We start from the raw sequence: 11,730 nt of genomic DNA, 5'->3' as shown, positions 1-11,730 counted from the left end.
TCTCCCTTCACCCACTTTTCTGTTGTCCACCCCCTAGGGAGGAGGTTATATGTAGATTCTTGTAATTGGTTCCCCCTTTCTACCCCACCCTCCCTCCACCTTCCCGGTGTCGCCACTCACACCACTGGTCCTGAAGGGATCATCCACCCTGGATTCCCCGTATTTCCAGTTCCTATCTGTACCCGTGTACATCCTCTGGTCTAGCCAGATTTGCAAGGTAGAATTCATATCATGATAGTGGGTGGGGAGGAAGCATTTAGAAACTGGAGGAAAGTTGTATGTTTCATCATTGCTGCGCTGCACCCTGACTGTCTCCTCCCCTTCTGTAAGGGGATGTCCAGTTGCCTACAGATGGGTCTTGGGTCCCCAATCTTCACTCCCTCTCATTCACAATGATTGATTTTTTGTTCTTTGATCCCTGATCCCTGATCCCTTCGACACCTGGTGTGCTTCTTCTGTGTGGGCTTTGTTGTTTCTGAGCTTGACGGCCGCTTGATTACCTTCAAGCCTTTAAGACCCCAGATGCTATTTTTTGTTCTTTGATCCCTGATCCCTGATCCCTTCGACACCTGGTGTGCTTCTTCTGTGTGGGCTTTGTTGCTTCTGAGCTGGATGGCCTAGAAGGTAACCAAGGTGGCTCTTTTCTACTTCTTTGCTGTGCGCAGTGGCCACACAGACTCACAGACAATACTTGTGATTATGGAGTTTACTGGGGAAGTAAACAGGTTACAATTCAAGGTCAGAAACTGCAGTTGCCTGGTCAGGAGCACCCCTTTTCAGCCACGCCTACAGGTATACTTCTCTCTGATCCTCTGTTGCCTCAGCCACATGACCCCTTGGTTTCTGACTTGTTCAAGTATGCGGTACAAAGCTCTTGCCAAGCCACTTGTAAATGCCCAAAGGGATTGCTACTCTGCCATCAACCTCAACCTAAAGGTGTTTGCCTCTCCATGAATCAGCAAACTTAGCTTCCCAGGCCTGAAAGCCTGCCTCTCTGCCTCTTGCCCTGGCGATTGATAACTTCACCCCCACCCCCATGGCTTTGTGAGTGTCCCCGCTCACTTTCTCTAGGCGTGAAGGGGTCAGTGCAGGGAACTCAGGGTCCAAAGAAGGTGCTACACTCCCAATGATATCCTTTGTTCTGCATTCTCTTCTTATTCAGGCCTGAATGCCTGGCAGCTCCCTGTCAATGTACTGCTGCAACCATCATTGAATGATCTTCAGGAAAATTTTACTTGCCTATGATATTCTGCCCCATCAGAAAATAATGCCCTATAAATGTTTATTAAGTAAATAACTTTTAAAAAAATCATTTTATGAGGGGCTCATACAATTCTTATCACAATCCATACACACATCAATTGTGTACAGCGCATGTGTACATAACTTGTAAGCGAATGTATCACATCCTGGGAACTATGCTAGATGCTTTGACGACACATGTAGTCCTGGCCTTCGTGGAGTTCACTATGGGGTTTAGGTTGTGTTTCTAAACAGCTTGTTGCATAGTGGGCTAAGCACTAAGCAGCTAACCTGAATGTCGGCAGTTTAAGCTCACCAGCTGCTCTGCGGAAGAAATATCGAGCTGTCTACCCCCGTAAAGAATCCAGTCTCAGAAACCCACAGGGAGAGTTCTACTCCATCCTCTGAGTCAAGTGAGTATAGAAGCCTTGGTGGTATAGTGAGTTACACAGTGGGCTATTAACTGGAAGGACAGCAGTTTGAAACCACCAACTGTACCACAGAAGAAAGACGAGGCTTTCTCTTCCCCGAAAGATTTACAGTCTTGGAACCCACAGGGGCAGTTCTACTCTGTCATTATGAGATTATAAATTGGACTCTACTGAGTGGAGGTGAGAGTTTTGGGTTGTTTTTTTTTTTATGTACAAAGAAGACAGTGGCAGTAAAGTCAATTATATTTCATGAATTTTCATTCAAGCTGAAGTCATTCTGGTGATTGAGCAACAGTGTAGCTATGGGAAGTTGTTATGTGATCATACTTCATCTAGGGTCTCTGTAGAAGCTGTGAAGATGATAAATTATAGGGATGGAGAAAAGTGCATGTTAGGCCAAAGAGAATACATAAGAAATGGTGGGTGTGCGAGTATTGTGGGTAATTCTAAATAGTTTGTTTCAGTTAGAGTGAGAGGTACTTGATGGGGCATTATGGGAAGTCTGGGGGCTATAAGTCAGGATAACTTGCCTGAGGGCCATGAGTCCCCCCGAAAGGCGTCTAGGCTGTATTCCCGAGGCGGCACCATGGAGAAGTGGTGAGCATGTGGGGAGAGGGAGACACGTAGTCTGGACAGTATTGGGGATAATGTGTTTGGCAGCAGGACAGGTGATGGACTGGAGAAGAGCGAGGCTCTGGGCCAGCGGTTCTCAACCTGTGGGTCACGACCCCTGTGGGCGTCGAACGACCCTTTCACAGGGGTCACCCGATTCATAACAGTAGCAAAATGACAGTGATGAAGTAGCAACGAAAATAATTTTATGAAAAAAAAAAAAAGAAAGAAAGAAAATAACTTTATGGTTGTGGGGTCACCACAACATGAGGAACTGTATGAAAGGGTCGCGGCATTAGGAAGGTTGAGCACCACTGCTCTAGGCAATTAGGGAACCCTTCAATGGGACTTACCAAGAGGCCATGAGCACTTGAACAAGAGTAGGGAAAATGATGGACTCAAATATAATGGAAATGGCGCCGGAGCGGGCAGCACTTGGTTCTATCAGACATTTAACTTGGAGCTAACTGTCTACCAACAATGACAAACGGGGAGAACATGGAGGGGAATATGGAGGCAATCACAGAGGTAGAACCCACACTTGATGAAGGCTTATCCAGGTACAACTGCTTGCCCTAGAGTTGGAGATGGGACAACATCTGGAGGGAATTCAGGATATGGAAAAGATGGAGATGTCACTGGTATACAGTCGTGAGTGGAAGTGGTGTTACTGAGGCGGATTCGATGAGATGCTCGAGGGGGCAGAACGAATAAAGGAAAGGGCCTAAAGGAAAGCTCCCTTGGGAGCACCTCCAGTTTTAAGAGAATGCAAAAAGCACTGGAAAAATCCCGCAGAGAAAGGATGCTGAGAGATGGAGGAGACTGAGTGCACAGGGGAGCTCATGGAGGGTAGTAAGTGTTCAACCATTTCGAATAAGGTCCGAGAGAAGAAGTGTGTTTATGCTCTGTGTGTGTGTGTAATAATTGATGGGGCATTAAGGAATATTCTGAATTACTAGAAATATGTTCTCATCATCTGGCTATTTCCATTAGAGCTTCGAAAAGAGTTCCAGTAAATAAAGAGACACCTGGTTGTTGAGTGTGATCTGCTTACCTGAACTTTGCTTTTGCAAGGCCCAAGTTCTAAGGAAAAAGCAAAAAAGCAAAACACCCCTTTTCTTTTTCATTTCTTAAATGGAGCATTCTAGCCTCTCGGTTTGGACATGCAGTCCTAGATTTTGGTCCCAAAGCATAAAATCGTTACCACTGGAGCAAAGGCCACAACCTATTCATTCATGTGAATGACCCAGATTACAATGGCCTCATCGAGCCATTTGATACCTTCTCAGGCTATTTCTGTTTGTTTCTGGGCATGAGCCTAGACTGCTTTCAAAACTGGGAGCCAATGCTAAAAGGACACGCATTTTCATAAACTATAAACAAACACACAATTATACATCCACAATCCGACACACCCCCTGTAATAATAAAACTGAAATCACAGGCACCACAGAACATGCCTTTTTGCTTTGCTGGCAGAGGTGACAGAGGGCTTTTGTGACACTGGGCTCAACTTTCCGTTGAGTACAAGTCCACAAGTGAAGATCGCACACACAAACGAATTATTCTCAGATGGATTCTTTCAGTACTGTTTGCAATACGTGTATGTACGATCAGGGGCTCTGTTTAGGATCCACAGTGCAGAACTTATAATTGTATGCAGCCTTCATCCGAGCAAAGTGCTTTTATTTGCTTTTGAGCACACACGGACCTTTGTCATTTTTTTTCTCTTATTTAGACTGTATAAACAACATCAAGATGCGTTTCTACTTTCATTCAAGCAAACAATGGCTTTATAACTAAGAAGAAAATTAGTAACAGGTGAAAGTTTATTTTTAATGCTGTTGAGATCAAATTGCTGTTTAACTTACAAGACAAACTCCCTCCATGTCTCTTTGAATGTTTCAAAATTATTTATAAATTAAATTTACACAACCTCGAAACATGCTCAGAACATAAAAAAAATGGCCTTTTATTTTGTATTACTAACAGAATACAAAGGATATTGGTTTTCTCTGATTTTTTCCCCCGTTGGAGTTTATTTTTAAAACATCTTGTATTATAAAAGTCTCCATAGAGCTATGTAGCAAGTTTTCTTTTCTTTTCTTTGTATTCAAAGTTCTCAATTTACAATTATATTTCTTTAAAAATCTATGCCAATGTTTACTGTTATTAGGCATGTTTTATATTATACATGTACTTGTTCGTGTTCTATTTTATTCTATTACATTGATTGTGTCCTTTGGGGACATTTGATAGTAATCATCCTTTTTCATTAGTGTAATTTACAAGGCTACAATAACATATGTAATAAGAATACTTACCAACGTCTAAGCCCGCCATAAGGAGCCCTGGTGGCACTGTCATTAAGTGCTTGACTAACAAAGAAAGAGTGGCAAGTCCAACCCATCCAATGGCTCGGTGGGTCTTTGGCTGGGTCCTGTACAAAAGTAAAACTAGTGAAGTCTATATGTGGATGTATACAAAGAGATTTATCTCAAGGATATTGCTCACACAACTGCAGAAGCTGGGAAATTCCAAATCCTCAGATCAGCTGTAGGCTGGAGGCTTCTTCTGGACCATGTAGCTGCAGAGGCTGACAAATCCAAGAGTGACAGCTGGTTATGGGGGTGAGTGAACCAGGGTCAGCAAGTCAGATGGCAGATGCTGTTGGCTTCCAGGATTGATAAGCAGTACAACAAGCCAATAGCTGAAGTCCAAAGATGAACCAGATGCAGAATCCAAAATGAGCAAAAGCCGAGCAAATGTTCCCAGAGCATCCACATATATTTGAAGCCGACCATGCCCTAGAGGAAATGGACTTTCAATTGACGGCACATAGTATCTCTATCCTGAAACTGATTACATTATATTAGATCTCACCATGATGCATGGCTATTTCCTAACTGCCAAGTCACTGAGTCTCCTGGCCCAGCCAACTTGATGCATAGTCTTCACCATCACATACTCCCATGAAAATTCTCTCTGTCACCACCATTGAGTCAATACTGACTCATCGTGCCCCGTGGGTTTCTGAGACTGAAATTGTTTAGGGGGACAGAAAGCCCAGCCTCTTCTTGTGGAGCTGCTGGTGGTTTTGAACTGCTGACCACGCGGATCGCAAGTCAACACTTAACCACTACACAACCAAGGCTCCACCCCATAAAGATTAGAGCTAAGAAGAGCTTATGAGGCAGATCTATTCTAGTGGGATTTATCTTGAGAGCACCCAACACCAACAACATCTAGGTCTCTATTCTTTTTCCTCTTTCTTCAAAAAAATCCCAGAATGCCAAGCACCTAGAGAACTCACCAATATATATCAAGATCCAGCTTTACCCAGTATGCTTCTACTTCCATGACTAATTTCCATGGGTAAAGCTTGAGCCCTTAATGAATGTATTCAGGAGAGCTTTATAAATTGAGGCATTCTACCAAGCATTTAGATCAGAAGCAAGACACATTTTATTTCAATACAAAGAGAAATCTTTTCAAAGTACAGAGCTCTTCAGAGATGGAAGAGTCCTCCTCAATGGAGTGCTATTCTCATGAAAGATGAGGGTCCTCTACTAGGGGAGACACCGTGGAAGGCGATTTTAGATACTGTTGCATGTGTTCCTTAAAAATGCCAAAAACCTACCATTCCAGAGAATTTCAAATTTGAAAATAACTGAATATTTCTACAACCCCAATAGAAATAATTCAAGCTTTGAATAGACGAGGGTTTGGGGGGTAGGCAGATCACTCACCGCCATTGATTTGGTGCCTACTCATAGTAACCTATAGGACTGGGCAGAACTGCTCCTGTGAGTTTCTGAGGCTGTCCCTCTTTATGGCAGAAGAGAGCTCCATTGTTTTGCCATGAAGTGGCTGGTGGTTTTGAACTGCAGACCTTGTGGTTTCCATCTCAGTGTGTAACCACTACACCCCTTGGGCGCCTGAGGAGGTAGGTAGGCTTTGAAAAATGACTTTACTGAGCTATTAAAATTTTGTTTTCTTTCGATCCAAGTTGGAATTGTCCTTCTCTGTTTGAAGTCTTTTAATTATACTACAGTAAAATAAATGTGAATATCTCCTTATTAAATATTTTCAGTGTTTCTGTTTTTCCAAAAACAAAAATGTATTAGCTTGGGTACTTTAGAGGAACAAATCCACAGAAACTCATATATAAGAGAGAGTTTTATATAAAGGCTAAGTGCTCATTAAGAAAACATCCCAACCCAGTGCTGCCCAAGCCCACAAGTCTAACATTAACCCACATGTCCAACACCAGTCCACAAAGTCCTCCTCCATCTCACAAAACACACACTATGATGCTGACTGCAGGAGGAAAGCAGAATCAGTGAATGAGTAAGGATCTCAGTGCTGGCAGGGGTCTCCACAAAGCTGCTCCAGCACTCAGGGCTGCATCAGGGTAGGCCCATGTGGCTTCTCCTCAGAGATCTCTTGCAGGAAGTGAGCCCTGCCAGCTGAAGTGGGGAACTGGCTCAGGCAGCTGCACCCTGGTCAGACCATCAGAAAGCAAGACCTGAGAACGAGAAAGGCGAGGCTCACCAAGCCATTTATCCCTCGGCCCTTCAATTAACACCACATGTGTTTATCGGCACAATAAACTAACTACCTCAAAAAACCAGAACATCAACTAGGTTGTATGTAACCTCCATGTCGGCTCAGAGCATGTTGTCTTCACCTGACTCATGTCATTCATAAAATTCTATGAAGCTCTTGTAAATAGGAGAATTCTGCAAATATTGCGAAATTTAACACACTTCTATTTAGCAAGTAATTCATTAGGCATCAGGTAGATTATTAATTATGCTAGCATATGGGAACGTTTTATGAATTAGAAGAAAAGGAAGAGTGGTAGCCTACTTTCACTTCTTGCTTTCTTCGTTGATTTCCCTTTCCTCTATCTTTCCGAAGCAAAACCAACGTGGGTTCAATGATCTTCTCTGCTGTGTAAAATCCAGAAGAGAGGGAAGAATGGTTTGGGAGCAATTTACCCATTTCTACTCATGTGAAGAGTTTTAGTCTGAGAAATCTTTAGAGGCAATTCTATCTTGTCCTATAGGGTCTCTATGAGTTGGAATCGACTCGAAGGCACTGAGTTTGGGTGCTTTGGGTCTGTAAAGATGAATCTGCCCCTAAGGAACCCTGTGCGTTTCTTCAAGACAGGAGGTGCATCAGATCCCTCCGCGTCTATCAGAAGTGCGCAGCACAGACAAGGCGCTCCATCCCTGCCCATCTAACCCGTGAGTTATGATTTGCCACCGAGCGGGCTCTGGCTCATGGGGATCTTATGGACAACACAACAAAACCTTGCCCCATCTTGTGCCATCCTCATAATCCTTTATAAGCCAATTAGTGGGCAGAACACATGTCATCATCTTCCTTGTAGCTAGTTTCCTTCTGATGATCTCTAGCTAACCAAGCCCCTTCCAGACCCAGGTCTGGTCTTCAAATTGCCTCCTCCTTCTTGCTTCAGATCAAGCTATCCTTCTCCAAGGAGACTATTTCTAGTACTCCTGCTGTGGAGTGAAGGAGCCCAGGGGTCCACTAAGTGGTGCAAGGTGCTGGGTGACGGTGATGAAGAACATGATTCTCCACTGGGTGATGGACTGCTTGCACAAATATTTACCCCCCCCCCTTCATTTTCTGACGACTCAGATTCGTGGAGCCAGCTTTGCAACAATATGATGAACAATTACATGTCCTCCCCTGAGGCAGCGCATCAATTCCCAGGGCTTCAGAAGAAGAAAACCTGTTGTTTGGGGGAAACAGGATGTTTCTTTTTTTTTTTAATCATTTTATCGGGGGCTCATACAATTCTTATTACAATCCATCCATCCATCCATTGTGTCAAGCACATTTGTACATTTGTTGCCCTCACCGTTCTCAAAACATTTCATTTCTACTTGAGCCCTTGATATCAGCTCCTCATTTTCCCCTCCTTCCCCACTAACCCCTCCCTCATGAACCCTTCCTAATTTATAAATTATTGTTATTTTCTCATATCTTACACTGTCTGATGTCTCCCTTCACCCACTTTTCTGTTGTCCGTCCCCCAGGGAGGAGGTTATATGTAGATCCTTGTCATCAGTTCCCCCTTTCTACCCCACCTTCCCTCCATACTACAGGTATTGCCACTCTCACCACTGGTCCTGAAAGAGTCAGCTGTCCTGGATTCTCTGTTTCCAGTTTCTATCTGTACCAGTGTACATCCTCTGCTTTAGCCAGATTTATAAGGTAGACTTGGGATCATGATATTGGGGGGTGGAGGGGAGGCAGGATGTTCCTTGACTTGAAATTTAGGCTCTCAAATGCAGGGGGCTTTTCTTAATCCTTTTAAGAAAGGATTTTTAAGCACATTATCAACTTTTAAGCACATTATCAACATAGTTCCAGTTCCTTATCACGACCTAAAAATCTCCCAAGCAACACCATGTTGTTCTGCTCAAGGATTCTGTGGGTGAGGATTAAGGTGGGCTCTGTGCCACGGTGTCTGGGGCCTCATCTGGGAGGACTCAAATGACTGGGGATGGCTGGAAGACAGGGGCTGGAATCATCTGGAGGCTTCTTGACACACATGCCCCACTTCCTGCCTGAGATGACGTAAAGGCTGAGTTCAGTTGGTATTATTTATCATATGTCACCTCTCCAGACTAGGGCTGCACATCACTGGTAGGTGGGTTACAGAGGGGAGTGTTCTCAAATGGCGTATCAGGTGAGGGGATGATCCAAGAGCCCCAGGCAGAAGCTGTGTGGCTTTTCTCATTTCGCTGTGGAAGTCAGGAAGCCTCGGGTCTGCCACAAGGCTGGCTAGATTCAAGAGGAGAGCAATCCATCTCTTGTTCGGGGAAGGAGCCGGGCCACACTGATGAAGAGCATGCGAAAGAGGAATTAATGGTGTAGTCGGTTCAGAAAATCCAGCCTGCCACGAGCACTTAACAAGTTTCTTTATTATTTGTGTAGCTCACACTTTACACACGCGGTCTCAACCCTCTCAACAACCCTTCAAGCTAAACTTAAAACTGAACTCTCGTTTCTGAGCTAAGAAACCCAAGGCCTAAAGAAACTTGGTGACTTGCCTCAGGCCCCACAGCTAGTGAGTGATAGAGCCTAGATTGTACTCTGCGTCTGCTTGACTCGCAGCCCACACTCCTTCCATTATGTGATTTTTTATATGCATATTAGATTATATGGGGAGAGGGGAAATTGTATCTAATAGAACTCGTTTTAGCTGACTCTGGTAATTAGAGAATTATAAGAGATTGTTTAAACTGAAATAAATATAGGTTCACATTTGAGAAATGAGAATGACCTACACAATACAAGTCATTTTCCTTTTACTGGGTGGTTTTGAGAGAATGTGTGTGTTTTCCATCTACGCTGGAATGAGTTAGAAATATGATGTAAACATGGAAATAAACCTTCTAAATTTATTTTACGTGTTGCTGGGGGAGGCAAATGCTTTGGGAGGAAAAGTACAATAATTTCAACTTCTTTTACGCACAGATTACGTGCCCCCCTCCAAAGTTAACAATTTGTGGTAGACATGTTGTAAAAGAAAAATTGATATTATTTTTAACTATATTCCCTGTTTCCAAATTTCTCAATGCATAACTTTAAAGACATTTTATTCATTTTTGAGAATATACATGACATGGCATGCACTAATTCAATAGTTTGATATGTGAAAATCAGGAACGTGAATCGCATTCTTCAAATCATGCAATCATTCTTGCTCTCCCCTTTGCAGAGTCTCTGGTATTTATTAAAAACAATATATTGGGGCATTGGGGATATATCTATCATTAATCATTTTATTGGGGGGCTCTTACAAATCTTATAACAATCCATCATTCAATTGTATTAAACACATCTGTGCAGCTGTTGCCATCGACATCTCCAAAACATTTTCTTTCTACTTGAGCCCTTGGCATCTGCTCCTCTTTTTGCCCCTCCCTCCCCCCACCTCCCACCCTCTCACCCTTGTGAATCCTTGATCAATTATATATTCTTATTGTTATTTCATGTATTACACTGCCTGTTGTCTCCTTTCACCCACATTTCTGTTATTCTTCCCCCTGAGGGGCTATATATCCAACCTTGTGATGGGTTCCCCCTTTCTCCCCCTCCCTCATGATATCACTACTCCCAGTACTGTTCTTGGGGGTTTTATCTGCCCTGAATTCCATGTGTCAAGAGCTCTTACCTGTACCAATGTGTGTACTCCAATCTACCCTGATTTGTAAGGTAGTACAGAGTCAGGGTAGTGGGGTGGGGTGGGGTGGTGGAAGCATTCACGAACTAGAGGAATGATGTGTGTTTCATCGCTTTACTGAACCCTGGTTGAATCGCCCCTTCCTTGTAACCCTTCTGTGTGTGGACGTCCAATTGTCTGTAGATAGGCTGTGGGTCTCCATTCCACCCATTGTCATTCACATTGATATAATTGTTTGTTTTGGATCTTTTGATACCTGATACCTTTTGATACCTGATCCTGTCGACACCTCATGATCACATAGGTTAGTGTGCTTCTTTCATGTGGGTTTAGTTGCTTCCCTGCTAGATGGTCGTTTGTTTAAGTTCAAGCCTTTAAGACCCCAGCTATATCTTTTGATAGCCGCGCACCATATGCTTTCTTCACCACATTTCTTTATGTACCCATTTTGTCTTCAGCAATCATGTAGGGAAGGTGAGTATCAAAGAGTGCCAGGTTATTAGAACAAAGTGTTCTTATGTTGAGGGAGGCCTTAATTAGAGGCCCAAAGTCCATCTTAATACTTAACATAAAAATATGTTAACATTCAATTACAAGGAGTTGGAAACAACCCAAATTTCCATCAACTGATGAGTGGATTAAAAAACATGCATATATACAATGGAGGACTACGCACCGCTAAAGAGCAGTGATGAACATATGATCTGATGAAGGGGGAGGAAGAGAGAGTGGGGCACTTCCTGGTCCACCAAGCCTTGACGAAGAGATTCCCACCCAGAGCAGCCAATCCACAGAGAAGACCATATGGCTGGCCCCACTATGAGACACAAAATCCCTCACTGATCCATAGCCCTACATGGGACAACATTGGAGACACAGTGTGAGAATTCCACCCGATCTGATCCACCACACGGAGGCAAAACACTAAGGGGGTGCAGAGCAACGAAGTTCCCAGTGAATACCAAAAATAGACTTTGGGGCCAGGGCTTGGGGCCCCAACAGACTTGACTGGAAAACACTCCTAAAGGCCAACAAACAGTCCTTGAACTAACTAACTACAAGCTTTTCTTTCTTGTTGTGATTTGTTTTGTCATTGGTTTTGTTGTTGTTTTGTTTTCTTTCATTGCTTGGTTTTGCTTTGTCATGTTTTTGTGCATGTTATCTCCGCAGGTCTGTCTAAATAAGATAGGCTGGATGAACAATCTGGAGGAGAAAACAACG

This window comes from Echinops telfairi, unplaced genomic scaffold (assembly GCF_000313985.2).
Source record: "Echinops telfairi isolate 266 unplaced genomic scaffold, ASM31398v2 ScPeMD7_12;HRSCAF=54, whole genome shotgun sequence".
In the NCBI taxonomy this organism is placed as follows: domain Eukaryota; kingdom Metazoa; phylum Chordata; class Mammalia; order Afrosoricida; family Tenrecidae; genus Echinops; species Echinops telfairi.
Note: the sequence above shows the minus strand (reverse complement) of the source record.